Genomic DNA, 17,427 nt, shown 5'->3' on the forward strand with positions numbered 1-17,427 from the left:
CGCGCTTGATTCCTGGCTTCCCTGATCCCGGGCGAAATGCACAATGTTTTGAGCCTTCATGAAGAAGGAGTCCGTGACCTCTGGATATACTTGTGTGTGGAGGCTTGCAAGATCCTGAACAGGTCACCTGTGGAGCCCTGGAAGAAACCGCTGGTATAAAAATTGAGCACCACGGTCACTTTCATGGCCACTGGCAGTGGATGCCCTCCGTGTCCCCATGGCGCCAAATCCTGCAACAGGTGGCACATGTGACCAATTACTTCCCTAGACATGCGCAGTCTTCAGCAACACTGGTTCTCTGTCATCTGCAGGAATGACAGGTGCTTTCTATAGACTCTTGTTCTAGCGAGGCACTTACCAGTGACAGCTCTCTGTAGATCTTCAGCTGTGTGCACAGCAGACTCTGCAGCCTCTTCATCTTGAGGGAGGTGCTCCTCCCTTTGCCAAGCCAGGTGCCTCCGCCACTCTCTTCTCTACGTCTACAGGTTTACAAGAATGCTGCCAGGGTTAGAAAAGTGTAGCTACGATGAGAGATTGGATAGGTTGGGGTTATTTTCCTTGGAACAAAGAAGGCTGAAAGGTGACTTGATTGAGGTGTACAAAATCATGAGGGGAATAGATAGAGTGGACAGGATAAAATTGTTTACCTTGATGGAGAATTCTAGAACCAGGGGACATAGATTCAAGATAAGTGGCAGAAGGTGTAGGCGGGACATGAGGAAGAACTTTTTTATGCAGAGGGTAGTGGGTGTCTGGGATTCGCTGCCCAAGTTGGTGGTAGAGGCAGAAACTTTAAACTTCTTTAAAAAACACCTGGATCTGCACCTAAAGTGCTGTAAACTGCAGGGCTATAGGCCGGGTGCAGGGAGGTGGGATTAGAAAGGGCACCTGGGTATCCTTGGGCTGGCATGGACAAGATGGGCTGAATGGCTTCCTTCTGTGTTGTTACTTTTCTATGGTTCTATGATTCTGTGGGTCTCTGCTCTCTGTAAGCCATGAGACATACCGCAAAATCACTAGCCTCCATTATCCTGATGTTCTCTTCCTGCAGGGTCAAAGAGAGAGACACATGGGTTAGCATACGTATCCTAAGAACATCTCTTGGGTAAGCCTGAAGGCCCCTTCAAGCATGCCAGAGAGTGCTGGTCGTCATTTGGATGGCGAGTGTGTAGTGTGCTCATTGGCTGTCTGAAACCCCACCCACCTCCACCCCACTCCATCTTACCAATTAGCGACAGCTTCGGCCATTGGACTACATGCTGTGCTCTCAGCTCAGGTGCAGGCATTCTCCTAACCCGCACTGCAAGGCTGTGCTGTTAGCTTGAACCATGGTGGATACTGGTCCAAACCTTAATAAAGACATTGCAAGGGGCTGTGAGCAGCCTCACCAGAGACTGCACCTTGGCCACCTTTCGCAAGGGGATTCTACAATTTGCCCAGTCGGCCAATTGTGCTGCTGCCTCCTAAAACACACATTGATTTGCAGTCTGTGCCCGAGGGGTGAAAAGTTCTGGAGCATTTGATGGCACTCTCATACTTTTGCATTGCTTTGAGTGGGCAGAAATGCTTCAGAGGCCCGACTCCAAGCATGTCAATGGAGCTGCTGCTGAACATCCTCAGCTGCGGAAGAATGCTCACCTTTGACAAGCTTTTCCAAGTGCTTGGCCACTTCCCTCACCCGCTCCACCCCATCCCCCCCCACCCCGACATACGCTTGTGTACTTCCTTCAGTCTGCACTGCCTAGCCTCTACCTCCCGGCCTGAACCGCACTGGAGCCCTTGCCCTGGCACCGCACTGAAAGCCAGCTAGGAAAATGTGCCCCCCGAGTGCGTGGTGCCTCTTCTTTGATGTTCTATGGGCGATGCTTGTGAGCGCTGCGCAAGGTTGTGTGCACTCAACTCCGAGTTCCCCTCAAAGCTCAGCTCGTCAGATGCGTGTCACTTATGTGCAGTTGTGAAACACATCAGCGTGATTCCTGGATGATCCAGCATGGAGTGGGTGGGGGGATGATTCCGGCGAGCAGGGCTTATAATTAGATGTGAATGTATTAAAGTGACATTCCTGACCTGTAGCGGCGTGAAACATGGCCCACCATTGACGGGTGGAGTGGATGATCGCAAGTTGGTTTCACGATGGAGTATAACTGATTTTTGGCTTTCTCGCTACATTGCCCCTCCCACCCGCCCGCCATGACACCCGACGCCAACAGAACCGGAAAATTCCAGCTGATGCCTTTTCCTGAAACTAATTTAAAAGGGTAATTTCAAACATAGAGACAATGGTTGTCTCAAACTCTCAAGTTGTCAAATAACAACACGGATGATCGGAATAAACAGACACATCAGATATGAGAAAAAGGACTTTGAACTTGTGGAAGCTAGATGATGAGGAAATCATTTCGAGCTTCTGCTTTAAAATCAGCAGAAACTGATGGCAGGAAGATAGAAAATCCCACCGAAAGCCATCAAACCAGCTGCAGGTCAGTTAAGCAGCCAAGATGATAAACAGCAATACCTTGAAAGTGGGGGATGGACTCCCTGCAACATGTTCCGAGTCCGAGTTCACGTGAGAACCAACCACATGGGAATTCGGCCACAAGAAACTTCACAGCTCAGGGAGGATCCTTTGTTTTACCAGATTTTCACTTCAACTAAAGCATCACCATCATCTAAGAAACTATAGGCCTGTCACAAAAGAGATTGAGATAATTATAAGTCATAAACGTATTGTTTTACCTTCATCTATATCTAATCGTTGTGTGTGAGAATGTTTGTGGGATGAGTGAGTGAATGTTGGGACAAGCAGCATGCAAAAGCCTGGTAAGGGAGTATTTAGTAGACTCCTTAAAAGCACCTTCCAAACCAGTGACGTCTACTATCTAGAAGAACAAGGCAGCAGCTAAAACCTGCAACTTCCCCTCTAAGTCACACACCATCCTGACTTGGGAATATATTACGGTTCCTAATTTGTCACAAAATCCTGAACATCCTGCCTAACAGCAATGTGGGTGTACCTACACCATAAGGTTCAAGAAGGTGGCTGTGCACCACCTTCTCAAGGGCAATTAAGGATGGACAATAAATGTTGGCCTTGCCATTGATGCCCACATCCTATGAATATATAATAATTATATTGCAGACCACTGCAAACAGATAAATAAAAGACCTATGTGTTTTGGTAAGTTTTTATTTACATTTTCTTTGCCATCGAGAAGGCTGACCTTTTAATTTCAGAGATTACATTCACATGCGCCCCCCACTCCCCAATACTTCTTTCTAAAGAATCATCAATGCTTTTTGTTGAAGGTGGCATGCCTCCGTGCTTGCACCTTGCCCAACATGATTTCTAAGTTTTGCTTAGCAAAGCAGCAATCCTGCCTACACAAGATAGTGTTAAATACATTGAGTGTGATGTTTAATGCCCTCTGAGATTATAGGGATATTGAAGTAGGCCATTTGTCCTTCAAACCCATTCTGCCATTCAATGGCTGATCTCAATCCAACTTCATTACCCTCTTTTTCCCAATATCACTGAATACAAATCCTTATTGCTGGTTTCAACATACTTCAGAGTGCCTTATTCTTTATAATACCACACAAACTTTATGTAACATTTATTTGGATTTCCAGTTTTGTTTGCATATCAAATTGAACCTTACCATTGGCAACAGTAGACGGAAGACTCTCCTACGTGGACCACGTGATTCATTAATTTATGCTACTATAGCATCTGGCCAGCAACTGCAACAGAATTTGTGTGATGGCTCAAAAATTGGTGGTGATGACACAAAAATTGGTGGGGTGGTAAATAATGAGGAGGATAGCCTTAGATTACAGGAGGATATAGATGGGCTGGTCAAACGGGCTGATCAGTGGCAAATGGAATTTAATCCGGATAAGTGTGAGGTGATGCACTTGGGCAGGACAAACAAGGCACGGGAATACACGATGAATGGTAGGACTCTGGGAAGTACCGAGGATCAGGGGGACCTTGGTGTGCATGTCCACCGGTCCCTTAAGGTAGTGGGACAGGTAGATAAGGTGGTTGAGAAGGCATATGGGATACTTGCCTTTATTAGCCGAGGCATAGAATATAAGAGCACGGAGGTTATGCTGGAACTGTATAAAACGTTGGTTAGGCCACAGCTAGAGTGTTGCACGCAGTTCTGGAATCTGCATCATAGGAAGGATGTGATTGCACCAGAGAGAGTGCAGAGGAGATTTACCAGGATGTTGCCTGGGCTGGACAGTTTTAGTTATGAGGAGAGATTGGATCGACTGGAGTTATTTTCCCTAGAGCAGAGGAGATTGAAGGGGGACATGATTGAGGTGTATAAAATCATGAGGGGCATAGATAGGTTAGACAGAGAGGAACTTTTCCCTTTGGTGGAGGGATCAATAACCAGGGGACATAGATTTAAGGTAAGGGGCAGGAGGTTTAGAGGGGATGTGAGGAAGAATTTTTTCACCCAGAGGGTGGTGGGAATCTGGAACTCACTGCCTGAAAGGGTGGTAGAGGCAGAAACCCTCATAACATTTAAGAAGTATTTGGATGTGCACTTGCGATTCTGTGGCACACAAGGCTATGGGCCTAGTGCTGGAAAATGGGATTAGAATAGTTAGGTACTTGTTTGACCAGTGCAGACTCAATGGGCTGAAGGGCCTTTTCCTGTGCTGTAGACCTCTATATCTAATTTGTTTCACTACATGTCACTGGGGAGTTTTGTATCTTGTAATATTCTTTAAGTGATTCTTGAAATTCAGATATTAATGTAGGACTCAAACTTGGCTTCCTTGATGGCTTTGAAATGTATGTAGATGCCCAGCATTGTGGGATACGGAGCCATGTAGACCATAAAGTCCCATGGTTGCTCCTCAGTCTGCTTGAGTTAGCTGATCTCAGCCAGCACAGAAGTTTGGATACTTCCAAACAAAAAGTAACTAGATTGCCATCCAGTGACTCTTGCAGGAAAGCGTGTGTGCATGGGCATCAGGTAAGGGCACAACTAGAATTGGTTGTTGTATCATCAGTAATCAAATAGCTTGTACTCACAGTCTCGACTCACATGCAGTGAATCATCAATTGGATTAGGTGTTTGAGGGAATGTGACCCAATTTGAATATTACCCCAGAGGAATCAAAATCTCCTTGAAAGGAGGGAGAACATGAGAGAAAACTACACTTGTTTGAATGTCGTTTAAAGACCAAGCTGAGATTACAACTTTAAAGTCACTTCATAGTGCAAAGCCTATAAGATACTGTCAATGAATACTTTACAAGCCCTTATGGCCTTTTCTCTATCTGCTTTACAATTGGAATTGTTCATCCTTTGTAAGTCTTCATTAAAATAGTGGACAGAGGAATAGTATACCTGTGCTTTATGCTTCTGTCTGATAATATCATTCATGGCAATTTCTAAGTTAAATGTTCTTTTTAGACTACAATCTTTACAAAGTTACTTCATTCAATTTTGGGTCAGTTCTTTCTGCTTTCAGTAGCTTTCAGTGACTGTGCTCAGTGATGCTTAATGTGTGAAATACCCAGTGAAATATTGGTTAAATAATAATACCAAGATCATCCGTGCTGATTTTGGTTCCATTGGCTTACCTTTACCTGTGCCCTTAATCCAAGGTTTACAGCTGGTAATATTATTGATGAAAATCGGTGACAAAACTAGTCTGCAAATCAAAAGCACAAAAATAGCATCGGCAACGCAGAGGAGAGGTTTTGATTCCATTCTCTGGTGAGAGTAAATCACTGTGAACTGCATGGAGGACACAGTTCGAGCTGAAAAGTTGCTGGAAATGCTAATTTGCTTCAGCCATAAGGAGGACCACGGTCTTTAGAAATTTTCTGCAGCATTCAGAGACACCATCTGTAGAGCCCAGTACTTGTCACTTTGCAACTCCTTTGGGTAATATGTAAGTGCCATTATTTCCCTTGACTGTAGTCATTGTTTCAAGAATATAACGCTGGCCATGGCGCACATTTAAATATCTTAACTGTGTCTCACAGCATTAAATAAATTTTGATGTAGAACAAAACAGAAGTGTGAAATTTCTCACCAGATTAACATTCAAGTTATCAGACATAATCCCTTCTCAAACAACAGGTTTATTGATTATTGGGTCCCCAGCAGCGCTCTTGCCAATGTCTGTCATTCCACAAAGAGGGAAAAAAATACTAACTTGGAAATTTGCCATCTTTACTTTAAGAGTTTTCAGTCAGCAAGTTGTCTAGGCAACTGAGGTCCTTCTTGCTGTCTAGTAGAAGGCAGCTTACTTTGGTTCAATTGCAAATGTGCAGCTGAATGAAGGAAGAGCAAGACATGAAATAAAACATAATGTTCCTTTATTTGTATGTTTTCAATTGACCTGTATTGGAACAGAACAACAGGCCTGAGACACTTTATCCTTCAGTGCCAATTCAAACCTTTAATGATTCTATTTCAATATGTTAATTACCTATCACTTCATGCAAATGCTGATGGCCAAATCTGATATCTTCATTCACTTGTGATATTTTGACAAAGTTTTGGCATTTACAAGCAAGTACAAAATTCCTACTGCAGCAAGAACTGAATCTTCGCAGCTACCGACTTATTTGAAATGTGTCTTTAAGCCTTAGTAGGATTTACATTCTTGATCATTTGTCAGTTCAAACTCATGCTGTCACAGACAATTTTAAGGTGTTACATTTTATTTCCTGTGATCAAATATATTTGTGTGTGGATGTTTGTATTTTCTTACCCCTGGAGTGATTGTCAATTTAAGTGATCAAGCAGCAAGCTTTTGTATTTTTAAAAATGAAGAAAGTTACTTTATTTCTCACACACACTTGCCCTGAAGGTTAAACAATCGGATTGGCTGGCAGATCTTGAAGGTAGGGCCTCTTCCCACTGAGGGGTGGAAATCCCACTCTCTGGCTGTTTTGCCTGCTGGCAGCGTGTTATGGCTGCAAGGCTGGTTCTTTTTAAGTGGGTCGGCTGCTGTCCGACTCTTGCAATGGGGGGAGCGAGCAATATGCTACCCGCCCCGTGAAATCCAGCCCATTATGGGTATATTCAATGGACATTAGAATACAATGGAATCGAGGTCAAGACTGTGCTTTTCTGTCTCAGAATTCTTGGTATATTCATAGACTCATAGGATTATATAGCACCGAAAGAGACCATTCAACCCATTGAGCCTGTTCTAGCTCTTTGAAAGAGCTATTCAATCAGTCCGAATCACCTGCTCTTTCCCCATAGCCTTGCAATATTTTTTCCCTTCAAGTATTTGTCCAATTCCCTCTTGAAAGGTATAATTGAATTTGCCTTTCACCACCCTCTTAGGCAGTGCATTCCAGATCACAACAACTCAAATGGTTTCCCACATCATTACCTCTTGTTCTTTTGCCATTCATTAAAAACAGTAGGGTGGAAATAAAGAGGTAGGTTTTCCAAGCACACACCTGCAGTATAAAAGTGGCAATGTAATTCTGCAGCGGTGTGAGACTTCCTCAGAGAGGCCATTTCAAACTACTTAGGCTTGGTACCATATGGAATATAACTCTGGTGCAACTGCCACTGTCATTTCAGAGTATATAGGGGGATTTTTTGAGCATTTCTACAAAAGCTTTTTTGCAGCTGTTGGTACAACATGCTAATTTTCAACTTTTCAGATCATTCAACTTTGCAGTTAATTGCTTCGTGCACCTTTCAACTTTAAAACAATAGACTGAGTTTTACTTAGATAAGTGTAGACTAGAGATTTACTTCATAGAATCACAGAATCACAGAATTTTAATGGCACAGAAGGAGGCCATTCAGTCCATCGTGTCTGCACCGGGTCTCCAAGTGAGCATTATGACCTAGTGCCATTGCCCTGCCTTTTCCTCATACCCCTGCACATTGTTTCTATTCAAAGAATCATCTCATGCCCTCTTGAAAGCCTCGATTGATCCTGCCTCCACCACACTTCCAGGCAGTGCATTCCAGATCCGAACCACTCAGTGTGTGAAAAAGTTTTTTTCCCACGTCATATTTGCTTCTTTTGCAAATCACTTTAAGTCTTTGCCCTCTCGTTCTTGATCCTTTTACAAGCGAGAACAGCTTCTCCCTTATCTGCTCTGTCAAGACCTCTCATGATTTTGAACACCTCTATCAAATCTCCTCTTAGCCTTCCCACCAAGGAGAACAGTACCAACTTCTCCAATCTATCTTCGTAACTGATGTTTCTCATCCCTGAAATGTGAAAACACAATAGATAGTAAAGCCTGATATCCATATAGCTTTCTTTCCATTATTGACGAACTTGCCACCTTTAATTAAAATTGCTGGATGAAATATCATGAAGTGCATGCCTGAATTCTTGATAGCACGTGCCTGGTGGGCAAGGCTCAGCATCGGGATGTTATGGAGGAAGATCAAACCTTTATCTTATTATTTCTTGGGATGGCCAGTATTTATTGCCCTTTCCTAGTTCCCCTATGAAGGTGATGTTTTTCTTAAGCTTGAACTGCTGTAGTCCATGTGGTGAAGACACTGCTACAAAACTGTTTGTTATTGTTCTTTGTAGATGACTGATGCCAGTGAGTTGGCCATTTCAGAGGTCAGTTTAAGAATCAGCCGCATTGGCGTGGGACTGGAGTCATACCTAGACGAGGCCAAGTAAAGACAGCAGATTTACTTTCCTAAGGGACATTAGTGAGCCAGTTGGGTTTGTAAGGCAATCCAGCAGTTTCATTGTCAGTCCACCCATGCCAGCTTGTTATTTTGAGGTTTTGTGTTGTAGAATTCAAGTCAAATTTTCAACGGCCATGGTGGGATTTGAACTCATGGGCCGTGATTTTAGAGAGCACCTGGTGATGGTGGGCTTTACAAATCGTGGTACCGGAATCACGGCGGCATCCTGAGGACTCCAGGACAGTTTCAAATTTACAATGGGCTGGCAGTGGAGAGGGAGCAGGGAAGTCACTTGCCTCCAATTAACGACCACTTAAGCTCCTTAAGGAACTTGTTAAGAGGCCTGTCCAGAACGGAATTACATTTCCAACATTTTTTCCTGGCAAGCCCGAGCAGTCTAGTGCACGTCAGTGCAAGCTGTTGAGTTCACTGCGGGGCCTGAATAAATTTCTTTGGAAATGGTATTGAGAGGCATTTGTGTGGCCAACTAGCACTGCGACAAGCCCTGGCCCTTACCTTGTCATGCGAGGCCGATATCCACGTCGTTTGACCTCCTGGCCTTCTGAGGAGCTGCCTGCTTAAGTTGGCAAAGCAGCGGCAACCATCGACAAGGCTGAGGCCTGCCTTTCCTGCTGGTGCCGGTTAGGCAGTGCCTGCCTCTCAAGGTGCTTGACACCGAGCTTGCCTCCTGGCCAATTGGGCCATTTGAATTTGAAGATCCGGTCACGAGCACAGCACAGCTTGGGCGCGGAGTCGAGACCTGGAATTCACATGTGTGTCAAGTTCTGACCCTACAATGAAAATCCAGTCCGTGTTCTCTGGTTATTAGCAGCATAGCCTCCAAAGCTTCTTGATCTAATAAAGCAGCTCTCACTCATTCTCTTTCTCTAGCTATTTTATTACTCCTTTATAAGTAGGCCAGCTTTCAGGGCAACTGAAGGCCCTTTAAAAGTTGCTGGTGCTGGGTAACCCATTTCCTGCCCCCTGTTCCCAAGTGCGTCATGCACTGACAATTTTTTAAGTGAGTTGATGATGTTTTATAATTGTACTATTCGGCGTGTGGAACACCCAAGCAGTGGAGCTTCTTTGGTTAATACGCCAATAATCAGCCCCTACATCACAGACTGTGACATGCTGCCTCTGACTTTCTGATCATAGCCTATTGTCCTTGGGTAATGCACACAGTTTTATCTCTGTCAGCGATAATAAAATTAAATGACTGTTGTGTAAAGCAAAAACAGCTCGCAAAACTAAATAAGAAGTGCTTAAAGTTTTTGTGGTTACCCTGCAGATAATAAACAAAACTGATGCGGTAATGATACAGACCTTCACCTATACTGGTGATTCTGGAAATGCCAGAGTTGTGGATCCATTCACTGTGAGGAAAATTCTGCAGTACAGGTGCAGTGTCTCAAAACCAACAGCCTCGGGACTGGGTCTGTGCCGGATCTCAGACCTTGCCGGTTTTCGATCGGGCGGTTCGGGCCAGGTTGGGTGGGGTCAAGGGTTGCTCGGACCACTTGGAGCACAGGAAAAGACAGACATGCGAAGCCAATAACTAGCCAGCGTGTCACCGCGCCAATGCAGCACCTAACCGAACAAGCTGGTAAGTTATTTACTCATCCAATAATAATTAGAATTCATGCATGGCAGCTTAAAAAGTTGTCCAGTTTTCAGATATTGTCAGTTTTTGGATAGTCTGATCTGAGACACTGCACCTGTACTATGCAAGCCGTAGTATTTTCTGGCTGTGGGTCTGTGTGTATGGTGGTAAAGATCCCAATTGTTCAGCAAGAAGGAAATGCGTTTCTGGGCATTAGGGGGGAAATGTAGCATTGAGCATGTTTGCTTTCAGACAACATGGCAGTCAGCACTACGTAAGCTGCTTTTCCTCTGAGGTTCCTGATATAGGGGTTAAAAAAATGTCTTAAAGAGGAACTCCAGTTCTCATCAATATTCACTGATTTAGTTTGCTTGCAGCCGTGATTCCAAAGCTGCCACTCTTTGGCCTTGTAGTACTATAAATTAAATGTGGCTTAGGCCTGACTTAAGGTGTCACGTATACCTTAAGTACACATGCAGCTAAAGCAGGCAGAGTACTTTCTTCAACCTTGATTGCTGTCCACCAATGCCCTCTACAAGAGTGCAGGTATGGACATTGTGCAAGGATAGGGCTGGGTTCAGTTGTGAAATGCATCATTAACTGTCAGGCTCCCATAACAACGGTATTCTGGTGAGATGCCAGAGGGTGATTGCCACCCATACAGCCAAGCCCAGGCAATAACACCTTCAGGAGAGAAGGACAAACAAGAAAATTAACAGAAAAGGAGGAAAGTAAAATAAACAATCGCTTCACTATTTTTCATTTTTGGGATGTGAGCATGTGATCATCATTTATTGTTCATCCCTCGATGCCCTACAGAAGGTGTTGTTGATATTTGTGCTTCTTGAACCACTGCAGTCCATATGTTGAAGGTGTTCCCACAATGTTGTTAGCTAGAGAGTGTCAATATTTTTACCAAGTGACAGTGAAGGCAGAACTTCTTACTGATATAAAATCTGTACTTACAATAAGTTAACACAGTTCATGGGTTAAAGAATTGGCAATGGTTGGTGATTAATGGCACGGTACTGAGCTATACAGGCTAAGAAACTGATGGCTTTAATCCCTGCTGTGTGCAGTTAGATGATCTCAGCTAATTAAGGCAATGGCAGTGAAACTAAAATCGGCCTCTGGCCCTGGACTCAGTCGGAGAAAAAATTGGCACTGGTTTGCCATCCTTGATCAGCTAGCCGGTGACCTCTACAAGGAGGGTCTATGGGATGCAAGATGAAAACATAACTTCAGTGGTAGCGCTCTCAGCTCTAACTCAGATGATTGTTGATTCAAGCCACACTTGAAAGAAACTTGAAAGCACAATCTAAGCTGAAACTCTGGTGCAAGACAGGTGGAGAGCTGCATGGTTGGAAGTACCGATTTTTGATTAAAAACTGAGGCCCTATCTGCTCTCTCAATTGTGACCCTGGTTCTGCGGAATTATTCAAATAGGAATAATGGAGTTCTCCGAGCCAGGTTTATCCCTCAACCAATATCATTAAGTTAGATTATCTGGTTATCTCTTATTGCAGTTTGTGGTTCTTTGCAGTGTGCTGTTTGTCGCATTTCACTGCATTGCAACATCGACTGCACTTCAAAAGTGCTCCATTGATTGTGAAATACTGTGAGACAGCCTGAGGTCACGATAGGCAGCTTTTCAAAATTCTGTCATGCTATGTGGCCTCGCTGGCAAGGTCAGCATTTGTTAACCATCCCTAAATGCCTATGAGAAGGTGGTTGTGAGCCGCCTTCTTGATGCGCTGGAGCCCATCTAGTGTAGGTACACCCAGTGTTGGTTAGGAGGGGAGTTCCAGGATTTTGATTCAGTAACAAGAAAAGGAACAGCAATATAGTTCCAAGTCAGGATGTGTGTGGCTTGGAGGGGATCTTGCAGGTTTCCAGGGTTCTTTACTATCTATCAGGTTTAATTATGACGGTTCCATAGTCAGATTGCCTACAGACACTGAACAGATTTACACAGGAAGGATTGCTACATGAGAACTGCTGTCAACAATGGAACTGGATCCCACTATGAGCTCAATAAGGATAAATAAAAGGATAAATGTTTTTAAAAGTGTATTTAAAAAAATAAAATATGCATACATGCCAACTTACTGGAAAGGGTGTGTGGCGTTGCAAGAGGGAAATTGTTACTAGCGTGTAATTTTCTCTTTCTTACTAATAACATTACCTCACCATATAAACAGAACTACAAAGTCGTTTTCCACCATCTGTAATCTTCTGTATAAATGGCAGAGTCATGGGGATGCCATAAGTGGACTGACCTAATACCTCTCAAGTGGCAAATTAATGGTCAGTGATTCAAGTGGGCCTTCACTGATTTTTGTCATACACTTTGTTTGCATTGCACACCAATTAAAGAACTAATATTAAAATGATAAGAATTGAAAGCAGACACATTGATTTTCAAAGGGGAGTTAATATTGCCATGCAGATTCCAGTGATCTCACTGTGAACCATTTGTTCTGACAGTACTCCTTGTTCTCAGAATGAAATGCTTCATGGAGATGTCACAATAACATGTGGTCTAAAATTAACAGCATGTGGGTAACATCCCAATAATAAAAGAGCAGTTTACTTAACTTTATGTCATTGCACAGTAATGTTGTTGATTAAAATTCGACTTTTTACAACATTCTGATACTGGGATAAAGATGTTTTTACAGTTGTAGGATACATAACTCTGAAAGTGATCACCTCAGGTTATATTCTGAGAAAACCGGAGAGCATTTATGGGACAGAATTTTTTTTTGCTTGGTGTGAAAAATTGCCTGGGAGGCTGTGACGGCCTTTGACCCAGAAGCAGTACAGTAAGTAAAATTTGTAATTTCTTTAAAATGTCCATGGTGAGCATCAGTTGTAAAGGGATCAATTGAAATTTTCTGGGATAATAAGAAATACTGGTCTATGTGACCTGTTGACCCTTGACCTGGAAACAGTACCAACAGAAAGAAAGTTAATATACAAAAGCCATGTGGCCAGGCACAAAGTAGAGCTGCAGAAGGAGAGTCACATCATAGGGAAGAACAAAGAGGGCACATTTACAAGGAACTGTGTATGTGTAATACAGTTAATTGGGACAGAAAGCCAAAAACAGGGTTAAACAAGGATTGTGAATTAGAAAATTTTACTGCTACTGCTTCAGTTATGCCAGAGTTAACCAAACAGTTTCATGGGGTTTTTAAAGGGTTTGGTGAAGGAGTCTCTGGGGATTCTGTGCTATCAACACTGTCGTGAATCCAGCTAAGGAGATTCTGCAGGAGTGTGCTGTTCAGCTGACCTAAAATGGAATATGGCTGCCAGTGAATGGGACTCAAGCGCCAAATTGATTGAGGGGAAAGTGAGAGATCCTATCTACCAGAGGCCAAGTTAGAGAACTTTAGAACTGCACAAGGTGCCAAATGTCAGTGGGGAGTGATGCTCGCGCTTGAGGCTGTGTAAAATGTATTTTTATTGTACCGACTATTTAAGTGAAATTTACCTTTTTTTAAACCAAGTATCATATGCCTGTTAATTCATGGTTAGTTTATGTTGGTTCTGATTCATGTTAAAGTGAAAGTTACAAAAGGTTAAATCTTGTTGGTAATTTCTTCATTTGGAGGTTGTTTGGCAAATTTAGTTATTTTGGTTTACAGTTTCCCCACTGGGATCACAAAAGTAGAAATAGTAGAGAATTAGGCTGCGTCCATGCAGGAGTGTGAATCACTCGCCCTGGATCTCTTATGCACAACAAGGTTTGAGCACCCAACCCAGTAGAGGAAATTCTACCTAAAGATCATAGGAAATTTGCTTTTTAATATGATGAAGTTCTGTTAACAAGGAATTCTAAATGAATAATTTGGTTAATGATTCATTTTTATCATTTTTGAAGTACGGCTTCCACAATGCTTGAATGGATTAAATGCATTTCCTGGTGTGGTTCTAAACCACCTAGACAGTAAGGTCTCAAGGTTTAATCCCTGCACCAGCCTATTAACTGATCTCAGTTGGGAGATGAATGGCCTTTGGAGCAGTGGCAATTTTCATCACTCCTCCGTTGGCGGCTGTGCCTTCAGCTGCCAAGGGCCTAAGGGTCTGTAATTTTTTTTCTGTGACCCTCCCTCCTCTCTCTCTTCTTCTAAGTTAGACCTTAAAACCTACCTCTTTGACCAGTGTCCTGGCCATCGGCCTTAGCATCTCCTTATGTGGCTCAGTGTCAAATCTTGTTTGACTACACTCCTGTGAGGCCCCATCGTAAAGGCACTATATAAATCCAAGTTGGTGTAGTTGGTAAAAATGACAGCTACTCAATATTCAGTGTCATGGAACAAGATTATTGAAAAAATGTCCACAAGTTTCACTGCATTCAGCTCAGCAGTTCAGCTGTATACTTTTCCATTGATTTCACTGCCTTGCAGCCATTAAACTGCACTGTTGTTTTCTGAATTGATTCCACTGCCTCAGCCGCACTAAGACCAGGCCACTTTTGGCTTTCATCTGACTGAGCAATTTCCCAGTTTGACACACTAGATTTGGAGTTTAGTCAATAAAAGCTTTGCCGTGTCCTTTTCGCTCCCAGTATTCACAAAGGAGAACTAAATTCAATTCATCCTTTCTCTAGTCTCTGTAGACTTCAGCAATACAACCCCTACTTGGCCAAGGACATGCCAAAAACTTGGCAGGAACACTGTCAAAGGAATTTTCTATTCCCATGGCTACTGCCTTGCTTCCATGAAGGGTGCATGTGAATTTACTACACTTTAACTATTTCCCTTTCAGTTTATTTTCTATTTTTTGAAAAAGAACAATGATATTTTTGTATCTATGAAATATGCTAGCCTCTTGCTTATATAGTTTTGCCCTTTCTCTGTCTTAAACTGTAACAGACTGAGCAGGGTATAAAGCAGAGTTTGATGAAGAATCTTAAGCATATTTAATTATGTAGATTTGTGTGAAACAAACAGCAGGGATGCATTGGGTGAATTACAATGGTCTCATTACTTCTACAAATGAGGCGTTCAACTTCAATGCTGAAAGAAAAGTAAACAGGCATCTGGCCAAGGATCGCCTCATTCCCTCAGCAGTGTGAAAACTAAAACCTCGAGAAATGCTGCTTCAGGCATATCATTTCATTTCAAATTGCAGAATTGTTTTAGTTAACAACATAAAACAACATGGGGCATTTAAGAAGAACTGAATTGATTACCCAAAGATCTCGAACTTGGATGCCACATTATCAGGGGGAGCTTTCATTCCTGAACCTGAATTGGTTTTGAATCAAGATGATTAATGCACAAAGAGGAGGGGGGGGGGGGGGGGAAAGGTTTGGTACTTTGTGCCAATGCAGTTAAGTTTCTGTGCCTTCAAATTGCCAGACATGCCAATGGTATAACTAAGGAGTTTAGACTTTGTGAGTTATTTTTAACAAATGTGTTCACATGTTCAGCTAAAATTTGGTTAAGTTGCTCTAGCCTTTTAATTTTAAGTCAGCTAACGGCCTTGTTAAAACAGCCACCACAAGCATTTTATTTAAGCATTTCACCCATTTGTTAAAAATAGCAGACAAAGCAACTTCAGCCCAAAACAGTTTGTAACCTGTTTTGGTAGATGTGCAATGCAATGCTAGATTTCAGCAAAGATCAGGACATGTTCATGCTGTTTGTTTCTGCCTATAGTGGCAATAAAGGAATGACTGACAAAAAACTCCTATGTTTTATTTTGTAGACTGCCAGCACAGAGCCACATGAGGCATGAGCACAGGATGCCGAGTCACAGCTACAATGTTGTAGCCCTATCTCAAGTCCATACTCACATTTAATGATGCTACGTGCATGTGGCATAGGTTCATGATTTCTGCACTGAATATGCTTTGGCTCCAAAATTCCTTGGTTATGATCCTATCTGTCAGTGCCCTGCAGATAGCGTTGACCCCAATGGAGTGTGCAGAGTCAATGGGGGAGACCCCACATTTGCATGGGGTCAGGTGGGTTCAATGACTGCAACAGGCACATCTTTGGCATCTACTTGCCTCATATTAATAAAAACTGTCTGAGTGAGCTGCTGCCATAGACGTGTTTGTGCTCTCCTGCAGTTTATTCATGGTCTGGGGGATTCATTCTGCCTTGGCTAGCTATGTTTTAGTCTGGACTATTAGAGAGCTTTTAAATGCTTCCTAACTGAGTTGAACAGAAAATAGAGCATTTTTCCATATATCCGTTACCTGGAAGCAATTTTTTTTTCTGTAGCGTGTAGAATTTCAACACCAAATGGCATAGTTTTAACAGAAGAAAAACTAGAACATTGTGATGTTGAGTACCTATACTGTTGTTGCACTTTGAGTGCCAGCACTATATCTCATTGAAGACTGAAGCCCCAGGCCTGCTGAACACCTTTTGTGCGTAATGCTGGATAACATGATCGTTCTGTACCCATGACACTGAGAAGTTGCACATCTGCTGATTTCTATATTCATTAAGGGCTACAAAAAGTTTTAATGAGATCGTAGTCCCACCATCTAGTCTGACCACTTAAATGGCAGTTCGGTTTGAAATGGCCACTGGTTACCATGCTAGTCCCTCTCTCATGATGTCCCCACATTCTTTTCACTTCTAGTTGCTCCATTTCTTTCCATCTATTTAAGTGTTCCTTTGCACTTTTTTGTAAACATAACCTTCTTAAAGTTACACCCATCTGCAATCCGGGTTTGTTTCCTGATGAACTGTTATTGCATATAGTGGCTTTGGATATTCCTGGACATCTGGAGATTGCAAAGTCCGGTTTTCAGATAAGAGAGTCAGACTCAATAATGATGGTTCCTGTGTAGAAACAATGACGCCTCAGGGTGTCATTGGATCTGAATTTCATGTTCCATCATGAACTCATTTCCTCATCATCCAACTTCCTTTGTTGGCTGTCAAACAGCCTGATGGTATAACTGGTTCCCGTTCATGTACTGTCGCTTTCTTTTTCAAAGTAACCATTATTAACCCCTCATCAAAGATCCCTCCCTTGATCCCTCTGTATTTGCAAAGCTCTGCTCTACCTCCATCCCTCTTTCCCTCCTAAATCCTTGAATGTGTCATCGCCTCCCAATCCCATGACTATGTTTGATCTCTCCACTCTGGCATCTGCTATTGTCCCTGCACTGAAACAGCCTTAATCACAG

The 17,427-nt window shown here is 42.8% G+C and overlaps 1 long non-coding RNA gene across 1 annotated transcript in view; it reads right to left on the reverse strand.

The window, feature by feature from the left end:
- LOC144682997 (uncharacterized) overlaps positions 1-17,427 on the reverse strand; it is a 73,937-nt gene that overhangs the window by 20,654 nt on the left and 35,856 nt on the right. The window contains exons 2-4 of the long non-coding RNA XR_013577155.1: positions 6,189-6,306; positions 5,608-5,678; positions 2,516-2,685 (exon numbers count right to left, since the gene is read on the reverse strand). This is a non-coding gene — a long non-coding RNA (uncharacterized LOC144682997). The remainder of the gene's footprint in view (positions 1-2,515; positions 2,686-5,607; positions 5,679-6,188; positions 6,307-17,427) is intronic.

Source organism: Cetorhinus maximus, chromosome 7 (assembly GCF_964194155.1).
Source record: "Cetorhinus maximus chromosome 7, sCetMax3.hap1.1, whole genome shotgun sequence".
Taxonomy (NCBI): domain Eukaryota; kingdom Metazoa; phylum Chordata; class Chondrichthyes; order Lamniformes; family Cetorhinidae; genus Cetorhinus; species Cetorhinus maximus.